General features: G+C 47.6%; 1 protein-coding gene across 1 annotated transcript in view; it reads right to left on the minus strand.

The window, feature by feature from the left end:
• LOC138581413 (cytochrome P450 2D15-like) overlaps window positions 1-14,833 on the minus strand; it is a 731,414-nt gene that overhangs the window by 176,961 nt on the left and 539,620 nt on the right. The window lies entirely within an intron of this gene.

Consider the following 14,833-nt stretch of genomic DNA (forward strand, 5'->3'; position numbering starts at 1 on the left):
CTACGGTAGTCATTTTTGAAGGAAGGGCTTGAATGCCCACCTGACAGAGTTTACCCAATCCCCTCACTCCGTTACCATATACAGATATAGGGCCTCATTCAGAGTTGGGCGGTAAGGGATACCGGGCACCGTTAAGGAGACCGGTGCGGTAATCCCTTACCGCCCAATTCCGAGGGTCCCTTAGCAGAAACCGCAAAGGACGTGTGGTCTGACCACACGTTCTTTACGGGACCCGTTAAGGGACCTTGGAGCTATAACGGGCCTGCAATTAGCGGGCCCGTTATTAGCGCCTTCCCACTTCCCATTGAGCCCTATGGGGGCTCAAATGGGAATGGGGAATGGCATTTGGAATGGGGATTTACCGGGTATGCCTAGATCGGAATGTCCCAGTAAGTCCCCATTCCACCAGACCGGACCCAGTATGGGAGGCAGCCATGGCGCTAAAAGCGCCATGGCTGCCGCCCAACTCGGAATGAGGCCCATAGTACCTATAGTAAAGTTACCTTTTCTTAACCAATAGAATTGCATGTTAACTTTTGAGTGTTACACGTCAGTGATGACGAGTTTTGAGTATAAATGTTACAACTTGTATGAAGTTCGTTGGAGTTTGAAGCGAGAAGGACGATCGCATTACTGCTGATATCCAGGACTCCCCGTTTTCTGTACTTGTCATTAAACGGACCCCCTTTACCAAACCATTGAGTTGTCCTTATTGATTGGTGTTGGTGTAATGAATCTGCACCCCCATCCATCTCAAGGGTGCAGCTATCTCGTCAAAGTAAAGTACTTCTGAGCAAGCCTCGGCTCTATGGGCCGGTCGGGGGTCTGCAAGTACAAAACCATTTCCTCAGACTTTATAAACCAAACTTTCATCCCTGGTCTAAAAAAATGGAAGATCCAAAACTACCTTTTTCAGTTCTCATTATTCACCATATAGAAATGATTTATCATTTTAAACTTTTGAAAGCACTTTCCCAAGTAATCTACATCACCAGACAACAGTGAACTCCTTTTCCCACAATCACCCACATAATGGGATGAGGAAGAGGAAAAGAACAATGCAGAACGAAAGCAGCCACAAGCTCAATGAGCATTCTAGTTGTTTTAAAGATGCACCAGTACACAGGAGATTTGAAGATGGGAAACCAAGACACAGAGGCTGCCAACAGAGGTTTAGGAGGCCACCCTAGTTTAGTGGAACAGGGGAACCTTCTGGACAAGCCAGACTAATCAAGGTAGCTTGGCAGCAGTCAAGACTATGGGCCTCATCACGACTTGGGCAGTAACGCCGGCGGTATTACAGCCGGACTCCCCGGCGCTAATAGCGCCGGATCACGAGTTTGGCGGTAATGTCAATCCCCATTCCCCATTGAGCCCATTCGGGAATGCCCCATTCCCCATTGGGCGCAATGGGGAAATTTTGCGCTAATACCGCTGGCGGATTTCCCGCTCAGAGCTGGGAAGAAATCCGCCGAAGTCCTGCTTTGGCGGACCCTTAAATCCAGCGGTAATAGCGCTACCGCCAGATTTAAGGGTTACCGCCAAAGTCGTGATGAGGCCCTATGTCTCAGGAGGAGGGGTGACAGTGATCAGAAGCCCAAAATGAGCACACACAGTAACGAGCCACAGATTACTCTTAGACAGGTGTATATCAAAAATACATATACATTTATTATTTGCCTTATAATCAAACACAAATAACCACAGTAATAAGAAACAGTTACCACAAGCGTTTCACTAGATTACATATACACAATTGCTTTTAGCCTAATCCACAATGGGGGAAAACACATCCACAACCTGTAAGAGAAGTGAGGTTAACAGAAGTATTGCATTGGGTAACTTTCGACGTTCGCTAATGACTAGGGAGCACAGCCCAGCCAAGTGAGGATCTTTTAAGGGATTCTCCTGCATAAAAATGTATCGGCTGTGCCAGGGGCCACCTGTAAGTGAAGCAAGTACTCACCGCCCCTCAGCACAGGTTGGAACAAACTTTGCCAGTTTAGTCGAGGTCCCCTGTAGGTTCAAGCTGTGCAGTTTCTCTGCGTTCCGACTTTTAGCGGCTGCAGGACAGGACGATCGTTCGTGACGGGACAGTAGCCCTTTCTCAGCTCATGAAGAAGAGAGGAAGAAAATTCCAATGCAGCAGGCTTCAGGTCACAGCAGGCCAGTTAGGCAAAGCACCTACAGTGACCGCTACCACAACGTAGTGACGTAGGAATCACACAAGCTTGCAGTGTGGCACACTCTCTTTGTTCACTACCCAGAGGAGCTAGGACTATGAAATCTGGTGGGAGAGGGCCCAGGACCACAAGCTAATGATTCCCCAAATCTCGAGACGTAACTCAGTTCAGTTCCAAATGCATGTTTGGGTGATACTTTCACCCCTGGCTCCCCCTCTTCTGGGCACTGACCCTTGTTCCTATCAGTATCAGGACCTTCAGTGGTTGTCTCTACTAGTTCTAAGGGCCTGATAGGTTTACAAAAACAACATACAAAAGTTCCCTTCGGATTTCGCTTGAGGTGATCGCTCTTCACCTCTGGGTCCCCCTCTTCTCGGCGCTAAACCCTCTTGAATATCAGCCTCCCTCCTCCAGGTTCACTATATATTTTTAGGGTACTTTTTCAACCTTGGGTCTCCCTCGTCTGGGCTCAGACCCTTTTCCAATCTCAGCCTCCCTCCACCGGGTTCACTATGGCTTTTCTCCTTCACGCATCTCAATGTCTTTTTAAACAAAGTGGACCTCCCTCGGCCGGGTTTACCTTTGTCAATACACTGGTTCTTGAGGCTTTAGACTTTGCCCCATCTTCATCGGCATCCTTCTTCTGGGTTCAGTCTTGCCAACTTCACCCTCACATTTGCTTTCAATGTCTGCAGGATTCACTTCCCTTGCTTTCTCATGATGCAGGATTCACTTCCCTTGCTTTCTCTACAGTTCTTAGGTCAAAGGCTTTCCATTGTACAGGGATTTTGGTAGATCCCTTGTATGACCAATTTGTCTTGTCTTGGTGGTTCTCCTACGGCCTTCTGGTATCTATAGTTTCTCTCAGATGGGGATCGACCAGAGTTTCTCAGAGCAGCACCCACGTGGTGCTGATCCCCTTCTGCAGCTGGTCTCCCCTTTACAATTTTAAAGTTCTTGGAACTTCTCTCTCCTTGCCACTTTGCGACTTTCATTCACCACAGTCCAGTTCTTATTGGTTCCACCTTCGACTCACTGGCTGTGATGAACCTCTTGGCTTTCCTCCTAACTGGAGTCAAGGCCCGTACCACGCAAACAGGAGTCGCCCTCGCTCTGGCTTATCAGCGTCAATACAGATTTATTGCTTTTGTTGGTTACTCTCTTGGTGCTCTTTTATTCCTCTTTTATTAAACACAATTGAGACACTCTCTTGACTCAATGTCCAATCTCTTCCTGGTTTAGGATAACCAAAAATGTTTCTATTATCAGTCACATTCTTCTATGAACACAAATCCTTTACTATGATTGCTCCTGTAATAATTCTCACTCTCCTTCGAAGGTATTTCCTCAATGGGACGTGTACTAATCACCCAGTAATGATTCTCACTGTTCCTCCACACTGGTCCATCACTAGGAACAGTATGAGTATTCACATAATGATTCTCACTCTTCCTCCACACTAGTTTGTCATTGGAACGAGTATGAGCATTCACGTAATGATTCTAACTCTTTATATATGCTTGTTCCTTACTGGGATGAGCATGAGTAACCCAGAAATGATTCTCGCTCTTCTTATATACTTGATCCCCACTGGGACGAGTAGGGTTCTTCCCTTCAATATTGTCAGTAACCCTCCCCGGTCTCCCGCCTTTTCCGTTACCTCTTGCTCTTAGGGTTGGTATCACTGGGATTTTCTTCTCCGTTGGTCAGGTTGCCCTCTTGCCTCGCGGCTTCCTGCTCTCCTTCACTGTGCATGCATCGTGTTGTAATTCAGTAAGTGATCTCGGCATCGTTCTCTGATTTCACCGGTCACAACCACTTCTGGTTAAATTGTTCGTGCTAGACTTCTGTCTTCCATCTGCTCTGGCTTCGCTTTTCCTTCCGAGTTCTGTCGGTCTAGAAAAATGGACACCTCTCACGATTGATGGCAAACGTATTTTGGTGGCCGAAGGCCAACCGTCTCATGTACATAACGATAGAAATACAGGTTTCCGAGTTTGACCAATGAACGGCCATTTTGATGTAACAAAGATCGCCATTTTGTTTTCTAACTATTGCTCATTGCTTTCTGTTCAAATTGCTTCGCAGCACATTTCTGCTTACTCTGCTCAACTGTTAACATTGTTGTCTGAACGTGAAAGGACAAGGCCGCAAGGCTAATAAGAGTTCGTTGAAACACAACGTAGGCAGCTCCGGGGAGGAATGCCCGGCTCCCTCCCGAACGTAGCCTTGAAGCAGAAGCAGAGCCGCAGGGCATTTAATCATTTCACAACTGCCAGCCATTCTCGTTATATGGTAGAATATGTTAGAATAAAGCAGCTAAAGGCTTGAATTATGCTCTTCTTACGGCCCCCCTTTTTCGAGCCCTGTAAAGCGTGTCGGCTCCCAGGACACGAATAGCACCTCATAGATAGCAAGGTCTGGAATGTGACTCTTCCCCCGTATGTAGCTCGCTTACAAGAACAGAAGCACTGTGTTCTGTTCAACAAAGAAAAGATGGCTCTACACTTGCAAGGTTGCATATTGTTACTAGAATAGATATTTGAAGGTGTCATATTCGTCGGAAGTGTCCATCATCAAACCGAGTTCAAAGAAACCCAATAAAGAGGGGTGTTAAACATGTCACAGCTGATTGTATGATATGCATTTTGTATATATGTAACTGATGTATGTAATTCACTCTCTTGCGTCCCTCGAGGTCTAGAGATACACGTCGCGGGGCGTGAGACCGAGTTGGCCAACTGAGACTATTTGCTTTGCAATAAACCCTAGCTTTGGGAATACAACCTTGTGTCTGGCGTATCTATCGTGTGTGGTGACTTGCCTTGTTTGCATAACGCGAGGGGCCCCTAGGGGCCCCTTTCAAGATGGCACCCGAATAGGGACCCTCCCCCACTTGTTCCATCGTGTACATTGTAATTGAGTAAAGGCGGAGAACGACGAGGACGGGACGATCGAGCCGGGATCAAGAGGTGTTCGGGGCGGCCTGTAGAAGTGATGAGAGATTCCTTTGCAGATATGCGTCATATCTGATCTGATCCCTGATTGACGTATCTGGCTAGAGAACAAGGAGGCGAGGGTCCCAAAACGAGGCAGAAGCCAAGAAACACAGACACAATGTCATTGGTTGCGTCAGTATACATACGAATTGTGTCCTGGAGGACAAATTGATTTATCAGGTGAGTCATACCCCGATTCAAAATAACCCTGATATTGGTTGAGAGTTGACTTTGCAAAATCAAACACCCTGGGTAAGGTTGATTAACCAAGGGGAGGTTGAAACATGCCTGGGGTATTGTCCACCCTAGCAGGGTTATTCCGCTGCAGTAGACAATCTTTGGAAGATGGCCAAATTGCACCACCTGGGGGAACGCCGGCGTATGAGATGTATGTGAAGTATGGTGTGGGAGCGATAATATTCGGTGAGACTTGGCGTAGGCAAACCAGAAAGCAACAAGACCATCAGTGGCCGATAAATGGTAGTTTTGAGATAGCGAGAATAGATAACCTGGAAAGGGTGTTGATAAGAAAGAAAGCGCGTCCCGCAGCATTTGATATTGTTAAGGACTGGAGAAGGGAAGCAATGCTCCAATTTAGAAATAGAGCGAAGCATGCGCGCAGGCATAAATCGAAAGGTGAAGTAGCGAAAGAAAAGGAGGAGGAGGAGTGGACGGAGAGTCTAAGAAGGTCAGGTAGACGTGACCAATTGAACATAGAGAAAATATACCCACAACGGGAATTGCACATAGCAGATGAAGTGATGGAAAACATATTGATCCATACAAAACAAGGCCCAAGATCAGAAGCGAGGCCAAACACGCCAGTAAATAGTGCTCAAGCCTCTCCCGTAGCTCAAACTCTCCCTCCCGTAGCTCAAGCCCTCCCACAGCCACAGACCGCGCACGTAACACTTCCCGCCCTAGATACAGACTCGGTACCGTCCGTCCCTCCAGGGGTTGAAGTTGAAACCACGGGGGCAAGAGGTAGGACTGAAAAAGTAGATGCACAAGGGTAACTCGCAGTGTGATCAGCAAAGAAAGGAAGGAGGAAATTCCAGCAACAGGCGAAATGTATATAGACGGGAATGATGGGACGGCAGCATTGGCTTCGATGGATGACTTCCGGAGAAGCAACGAAAGACAGGTAGTGTTGGAATGCATGGGTGAATATTTGGTGGAGAGATGGAAACAGTTAATTGGGAAATTACCACTGCAGCGATTGTTAGATTTGAATGCATTAGCACGCTGTAGAGAAAGAGATGAAGAAGTAAGGGAACATGTATATGGACTTTTTGAGCTTAAAAATGAATTAGATAATGATTATGCTGAAATGTTTACTGCACCTGGGTACAGGGGTAAGGATATCGGGAGAGATAGGAAGGAAGTGCTGGGGCCACACAATCGACGGCAACAGTTACCATCGCCGGGGCGAAAGGCAATGGTGGACGAATTATTGTTGTTAAAACAGGTGGGGGAAGACTTAAATCCACCAAATCAGTGTGCATACTGTAAGGAGGAAGGACACTGGCAAGCGCAATGTCCACATTTACAGAATAGAAATGGAACTGGCCAGCGAAGACAGCACAGAGGGCACCAAGGAGCGAATGGACCAAATAGGAATAGTATGCAGCAGCACCACAATAATGAAGGTAATCAAAACCAAGCCCAAAACCAAAGTTCTCCTATCCAGAGTCAGGGCCAGAAAAACCAACAGTATGGGAATCAGAGTGGGGGAAATAGAGGAAAGAATGGGAACATTTTTAATACGCAGCCAAATACGTATTACAGTAATAGTAGTGACTACACATCGGATGATGTGTTATTTCCCCAATAGGACAGCCCAGGGCAGGGGTCGGAACCAGTGTCTATTCCCATGAATCAGAGAGGACCCTACGTAGAAATGAGAGTCGGGAATGAGGAGCACCGCTTCCTTGTAGATATAGGAGTGCAAAAGTGTTCAATAGACCATCACTTGGTTCCGGATATACCACTGTCAGGGCAAAAGAATGTTTCCGTAGGGTTCGCAGGTACACCAATCATAAACCCAGTGTCCCAACCAGTCCCAGTTACTATAGGACCATTCACTGAACATTGTCCCTTTCTCCTAACAGAAAATTGTGGGGAGAACTTGTTGGGATTGAGCTTGTTGAAAAAGCTAGGTGCGATTATACATTGCACGTCAGACGGGGTGTTTCTGACGATTTGGCCACAAGATGCCCCAGTGTCAGAATTCATGTCTGAAACTTTGCCAGGAGAGTTAAGAAAAGTGCCAACCTGTATATGGGCGATGCATGACAACGATGTAGGATGTTTGAAGATAGAGCCAGTGAGGATCATTTTGAAAGAAGAAGTTACACTGCCAAGAATTCCCCAGTATAAAATTTCGGCTAATGGAGAGAAAGGATTGAAAAGTATTGTTTCAGATTTGGTGAAATTAGGGGTAATTGAAGAAATTACAGGCAATACATGTAACAGCCCGATTCTTCCAGTGTTTAAGAAAGGAGGCAATGAAGTACCATATCGTTTCATAATTGATTTGCGCGCGCTAAACAAAGTAGTAGATCCACAATTTCCTTAGGTCCCAGACGTCACTACAATATTGACAATGACACCTGCCTCAGCAGAATACTTTAGTGTAATTGATCTAAAAAATGCTTTCTTTAGCATTCCGGTGGACAAGGACAGTAGATATTTGTTTGCGTTCACATTAGGGGGACAATCATTTACATTTACGCGCATTCCACAAGGATATACGGAAAGTCTGAGTATTTACAGTAGAGCGTTAATAGAGCAGCTAGAAATGCTAGAATTACTAGTGGGGTATGTACTATTGCAATACATAGATGATCTGTTGATCGATGCTGATACAGAAGAGATTTGTAAAAAGAGCACCCTATTACTACTGTCACACCTAGCGGCACATGGTCATAAAGCTAGTTTGAAGAAGTTTCAATATAATCAAAAGGAGGTAGCTTATTTGGGCTACCTACTTTCAAAAGAAGGGAGAAGGCTAACGCCAGAGCGCATAGAAAGTATTTCTTGTATGCCTATTCCAAAGACACAGAAAGGAGTCAGAGCCATAATAGGCATGACTTCTTATTGCCGGCAGTGGATCAGTAATTTTGCGTTAATTGTGAAGCCAATGGTGCTATCAACTAAGAAGGATGCAGTGATGCCTTTGCAGTGGAACGAAGAATGTCAGAGAGCGTTTGATCAATTGAAAACTGCATTATGTTCTGCTCCAGTTTTGGGCACACCAAATTATGAAAAGGTTTTTAGATTGTTTGTATGCGAGAATGAAGGATGTGCATTGGCTGTTTTGACACAGGAACAAGGTGGAAGAAATAGGCTGTGCGGCTATTTTTCTTCTGCGCTGGACCCTGTAGCGCGCACACTACCACGATGTTTGCGATGTGTCGCGGCGGCTGCTGCATCGGTGAAACAAACGGAAGGGATGGTATTAGGGCATACTTTAATTCTGATGGTGCCACATGCCATAGATGTCCTATTAAATAGGACACAGACGCAACACCTCACCTCTGCTAGACTGACAAGATATGAAATTATCTTATTCGCGCCCCATATCCAAATTATGAGGTGTAGCGCTTTGAATCCTGCAGAATTAATGCAAATGCCCACAGAAGAAATTGGTGACAACGAATCACCACCCCATGATTGCTTAATGGTCACTGAGGAAGAAACGAAGGGGAGAGTTGATTTAAGTGACATCCCACAAAAGGAGCCAGATGGAGAGTTATTTTGTGACGGCTCTTGTTTTAAACAACCTGATGGCACGTCAACTGCCGCTTATGCTATCACTACCCTAGAGAGCGTTGTAGAAAGCAAAAGAATCCCCTACAAATCGGCACAAGCAGCAGAAATAATAGCATTGACCAGAGCCTGTGAGATTTCTGAAAATTTGAACGTGAATATCTATACTGACAGTCAGTATGCTTTTGGGGTGGTTCATAACTTTGGTCGACTCTGGGCTGAGAGGGGTTTCTTGACATCACATGGGGCCAGAATTCAACATGGCCCTTTGATTGTACGATTGCTGTCTGCACTCACGTTTCCAAAGCGCCAAGCAATAGTGAAATACGAGGCACATAAAAAGGTAACATGCAAAGTGGGAGAGGGAAACACATTTGCAGACAGAATTGCGAAACAAACTGCCACTGATTTGAATAATAAAATGATCACAGTCCAGACTGAGGAAGTACCTTGTATGATAGAAGATGGAATTGCCACTGTCAAAGAAATGCAGGCCGAAGCCACGGCCGATGAGATACAAAGGAGTTAGATTTAGAGGGTTGTTGGGTGGACAAGGGAACTAAAAACTGGATGTTGCCAAAATAATAGAGCACCTATCTACGGTATGGAAGAATGTAAACATAAAGAAGAATGCAGAGAGGTTGGTGCAGAACTGCATTACTTGTTTACAACACAATGTAAGAAAGGGAACAGTGACCCCAATAGGCAGTTTTGGCCCGCCCTCTATGCCTTTTGAGGTAATCCATTTTGATTTCATAGAGATGGAGAGGTGCCCAAACTTGAAATATGTCTTAGTGGTGATCTGTGCATTCAGCAAGTGGGTGGAGGCATATCCCTTAAAAGACTGCACAGCAATGAGTACGGCAAAAGTAATGCTTAAAGAATACTTTTCCATTGGCCACCAGGGGGCGCGCGGATGTGGTCTGACTTCGCGTGAGCTCCGCTACTTTGGGTCCCTAGGAGAGATTGAGCCCCCACCTTGACGACCCCCCAAGATTCTACACCGGTGTGCCGCCAGCTGAGGAGCCCCCCCTCCGGTCGGTCGAAAACCCGATCGAAATTGACCCCTGCAAACCTGAGATATACATCTTTCAAAACAATGCCATACATAACGGCTCCGCGGCCTGCTCGCAGGGAACTGCGCAACGGTCGGAGGCAGACCCTGGGCCTGACGAACGAAGAAAGCCTGAAAGAACCTGAACCCCGGCCACGGAATTCATACCCCCGGCGACGTTCCTTGCCGCAAAGGGGACGAGACAGCCTCAGTCGAGTCGGCTGAGCTTCCGAAGAGCGTGATCGGACTGGGCCTTGAGACAGCACTGAGCGGGGAGACGGTAGGCCCATCCCATCTACCCCATGAACAACGGGTGTTGCGCCATCACCGCGCAGCGGTGGTTCGGACCTCTCTCGCCCCGAATGTTCACCCCCGCACCTCGCACAAGAGGAAAACATCCCCAAAGCGTCGGCTGACCCGGACACCGCTTAAAGGGCACCCCGGGTGACCCATACGCATTACTGTGCCACCCATACCCTGGGCTTATCAACAAACTCACCACGGACACCCCTCCCAACACCTAACGAACTTCCCGAGACCACCGACATCGGAGTGCAGAGGGTAGGGCCCCCGACCCAGGGGCGTGTGCCTCCTCTGCCCCTGACCCCATCTCCCCGTCGAACAGCACTGGCGACACCATGGAACTGCAGGAGAACCAATGGACATAAGGGAGAAACTAGCTACATTCTCCTACGTCTCGACTCCTGCCAAAAATTGTGACCATACCATGGCGAACCAAAATACCTCGGGAGTGAATCAGCAGCTACCAAAGGGGACATTGCCGCCTTACTGGGCGAAATAAAGAATATGGGTGCCAGCATTGGCTCCAAAATTGACAAGATCACCCAACGCCTAGATACCAAGAAGGAGAGGCTCGAAGGGGTCGAGAACAATCAAGCGTCCAGACACCCTAGAAGCACAACTCGACCAGCGGATGACCAAACTGGAGCAACGAGAGGAGAGCTTCAAACTCAAGCTTGATGACTTGGAAAACTGGGAGAGGCGGAACAACCTGAGGATTTTCGAAATCCCAGAACGAGAAGGGGAGACGGAGAGCGATCTGAAGAACACCCTGCATGACATCATCAAACTCTTAGTTGCTGATGACGCGGTTGATGAACCTAAGACAGAGAGGATACACAGAGCCGGAGGGCCTCCAGGCGGACCAAGATCTGTCCTTGCTCGATTTCACCGCTTTCAGGACAAAACACGGATCCTCGAGAAAGCAAGAAGCAGCGATTCAATTACCCTCCACGGATCCCAAATCTCGATATATCAGGACCTATCATCCATGACCCTGGCACTCCGACGCATGTGCGGACCTATCACCAAACATCTGAAGGAAAAGAGCATAAGGTACAGGTGGGGGATACCCCTTCTCTCTGTCCTTCGAATACAACAGAAACAAAATCAAGCTAAGCTCAGAGGGGGAGATCAAGGCGTACATCTCTGACCTCCTTGGACCAAGCGCAGGGGAACACGATCGGGGAGACCCACGTCGAGAAGGAAACGTGTCAAGGGATCGAGGACATTTCAGAGAGGGAATACCCCCCAGGGGGGGAGAACCGATGAACTGCAACACTGGTGAGATGACATATATTCTAATACATATGTCCATGACCTGAACTGTGTAAGGATGTATAGGCTCAAAAGAGACTTGGGCCATGTTAACAAAGGAGGGAGGTGAAAGGGGGCTCAATCAAGATTATGATGTTATAATAATCTTGGGGACCTGAAGTGCGGTCCCTAACGGTGGTTCGATGCAGGACCAGTGTCTTTATCTGGGTCTGCACGGACGCCGTCAATGTGGGAAGGGTGGAGGGTGGGTGGGAAGGGTGGAGGGTGGGGGGGATGGGCAGACAAGAAATGTACAGAGGATGAAGCATTATCGGCAATACAAAGGATAACTCAAGACGACGTGAGTCCTTATGAACATTATATCTACTTGACACGGGTCACGAATCCACAACCGAAATACTCTGATAATGGCACCAATTGAAGAGCAGAAGGGTAGGGAGTCGCTAAGGATAGGAACACTTAACGTGAAAGACCTCAACTCGCCGACCAAGAGATCACTAGTGGCAAGGGAATTCCGTAGATATCAAACAGACATTCTCCTTCTACAAGAGACAAAGTTTGCCAAGGGGGAGGAGAGAGGCATACTAGGAAAAAGAGGGGGAAAAGAATTCTGGGGCTCGGGCCCACTCAGGAAAGCAGGAGGTGGAATCCTGATCAAGAAAGGAATCAATTTCGAAGTAGATAAGACCTGGTCCGATGTAAGCGGGCGTGCCCTCCTGATATCTGGGACAATCGCAAAGGTTAAAGTAACAGTCGCAGTAGTATACTCTCGCAACGCAGGACAAGCCAAGTTCCTAGAAAAGACAATATCCAAAATAATGTTAGAAGCATCTGGCCAAGTTGTTCTCGGAGGAGACTTTAATCAATGGGCTGACCCGACCAAAGACTGGGAACCAGGCAACCCCGAGATAAGAAACCAAACGAGAAGTGATCGCACTGGGCTTTCCGACATAATGGAGATATATGACCTGCAAGATGTGTGGAGAATTAAACATCCTAATGAAAGAGGCTACACATTCTATTCCAATCCGCACAAAACATTTACCAGGATTGATTACTTGTACCTCACCAAGGACCTCCTTGACACCACAACGCTATCAGAAATAATTCCGATATCATGGTCAGACCATGACATGGTCCTGTCAGATATAAGATGGGCAGACTTACCTGTTTCAGGAGGGAAGTGGCGCTGTAATGAAAGCCTGTTGAAAGATACAGTATTTAAAATTGAAATTGCAAATGAAATTGAGGAATACTTCAAACTAAACAAGAATGGGGAAGTCTCCAAGCAGACAATATGGGAGGCGGGTAAAGCCACCTGGAGAGGCATCCTGATACGTGAAGGATCTACCAAAAAAAGAGAGAGAAAGATCATTGAGCACAGACTTAGGTCCGAAATATGCCAACTGGAAAGCGAGAACAGGGAACACCTGGGCACGGACCGCGACAACATCAGCATAGCACAACGTAAAAGGGAAGAACTAAGACTATTGGAGCACGAACAAATTGTGCGCAAACTTCGATTCCTCAAACAGAACTTTTTTGAGAAGGAGGACAAGGCCGATGCACTATTGGCAGCCAGACTCAGAGAACAAAGGGCGGAGCGGAAAGTGAAAGAGATAATTGAAGAAAACCCCATGACCCCCCCAACCCTCCACACTATCCCAGAGAGTTTCGCCAACTTCTACGAGGCGTTGTACACCTCGGAAGTGACTCCAGGACAATCAGATACAGACCACTATCTCTCCCAGATAGACATGCCCAAAATCTTGTACCCTGAAACTGAGCTCTTAGAATCCCCGATATCCAAATCTGAGGTCCAAGAGGCAATTAAAAGACTAACTGTAGGCAACCTGTTACGCTCATCTGATTCCCACGGGGGCGTCGATCTGGACTGGCCCGCTGTTGCTTCCACCAGAGTAACACGTAGAGCCGAGATGACAGACTGGACAGACCCATTTAGCTTCGTTTGTTGGACTCGTACGAATATCTTTCTGCAATGGAGAAAGGGAATTAACCTCCCGTAATCTGAGCGTTAACCGGCCTTCCCACTCCCCTTGTCTGCCCACAGAACACTCCTGAAGTTCCCTCTAAATCTCACCTGAAGATTTGGAAAGATGAGCTCTCCATCCTGCGTCGAGCGCAGGGGCGCGTAGACGACCAGTTACTTCACTGGCGTGGAGGAATTGGTGAGTTCCAGTATTGATTCTAAGTCCAATTGTTCGTAAGAGTTCAAAAGTCTGATCTTCACTCTGCCAGATTCCTTGCAGGTTGCGGATTTAAACCACCAGAAGAGTTCCGAGTGGCAATTGGTAAGATCCTGGTAAGTCTATTGTGGTTCTCCCCTTTGGGGCCGGGGTACAGCGATGATGCAGGATTAACTGCGCCGACCCTAAATGAGGTGAGTACCCGCCTGTGGTAAATCAGGTAAGTCTTTGGGGGTAGGTTGTATTGTCCTTGTTTTTTCCCCATAGGGGCCGTGGTGCGGCGGTGATGCGGAATTGACTGCGCCGACCCGAGATGAGGTGAGTACCCTCCTGTGGTAATCAGGTAAGTCTTTGGGGGTGATTTGTATTGTCCTTGTTTTCCCCTTAGGGGCCGGGGTGCGGCAGTGATGCAGAATTGACTACGCCGACCAGAGATGAGGTGAGTACCCCCCTGTGGTAAATCAGGTAAGTCTTTGGGGGTGGTTTGTATTGCCCTTGCTCACCTATCTGTTCTTGTCTCCCCCAGGTGTTGAAGAATGGCCTGGAGATGCTGGATTCTCGATGGAGTAAAGGAATGCAGCCCCGGTTGGTGAGTTCAGCGCGGCTCTGCGAGGTGCGTGGCAATACACCTGAGAAGGCTTCTCTCTTCCAGATCGACGATGTGCTGGATCAAGGATTCAGGTAAGGGTTTTGTTCAGACCTCTTCTCCTTCTCCTTTTCTTGTTCCAGGTGTTCCAGGGCTGAAGCGGGCGTGGCTGAAGACTGGAGCTGCTGAAGACACGGTGAGCGTTACGCTGCAGCAAGCAGAATAACGCGAAGCACGTGTGGCTGTCCGGGTGTGGCTTAAATAGCCTTGGAAGAAGTCCCAGGTAAGTATTCTTCCACAGGCCCACCCGAGAGGAAAGGAGTCCCTGAGGTAAAGTAGTCCCTTTAAGCCTCATTTGGCTTGTGGCTTCGTGCAGCATGGTCTGCATCAGGTAGGTATGCAGCATGTTCTGCAACAGGTAAGATTTCTGTAATGAGCCTGGCGCCCATGGCGCC

This window comes from Ambystoma mexicanum, chromosome 3p (assembly GCF_040938575.1).
Source record: "Ambystoma mexicanum isolate Mex_15411 chromosome 3p, UKY_AmexF1_1, whole genome shotgun sequence".
NCBI classification, from domain to species: Eukaryota; Metazoa; Chordata; class Amphibia; order Caudata; family Ambystomatidae; genus Ambystoma; species Ambystoma mexicanum.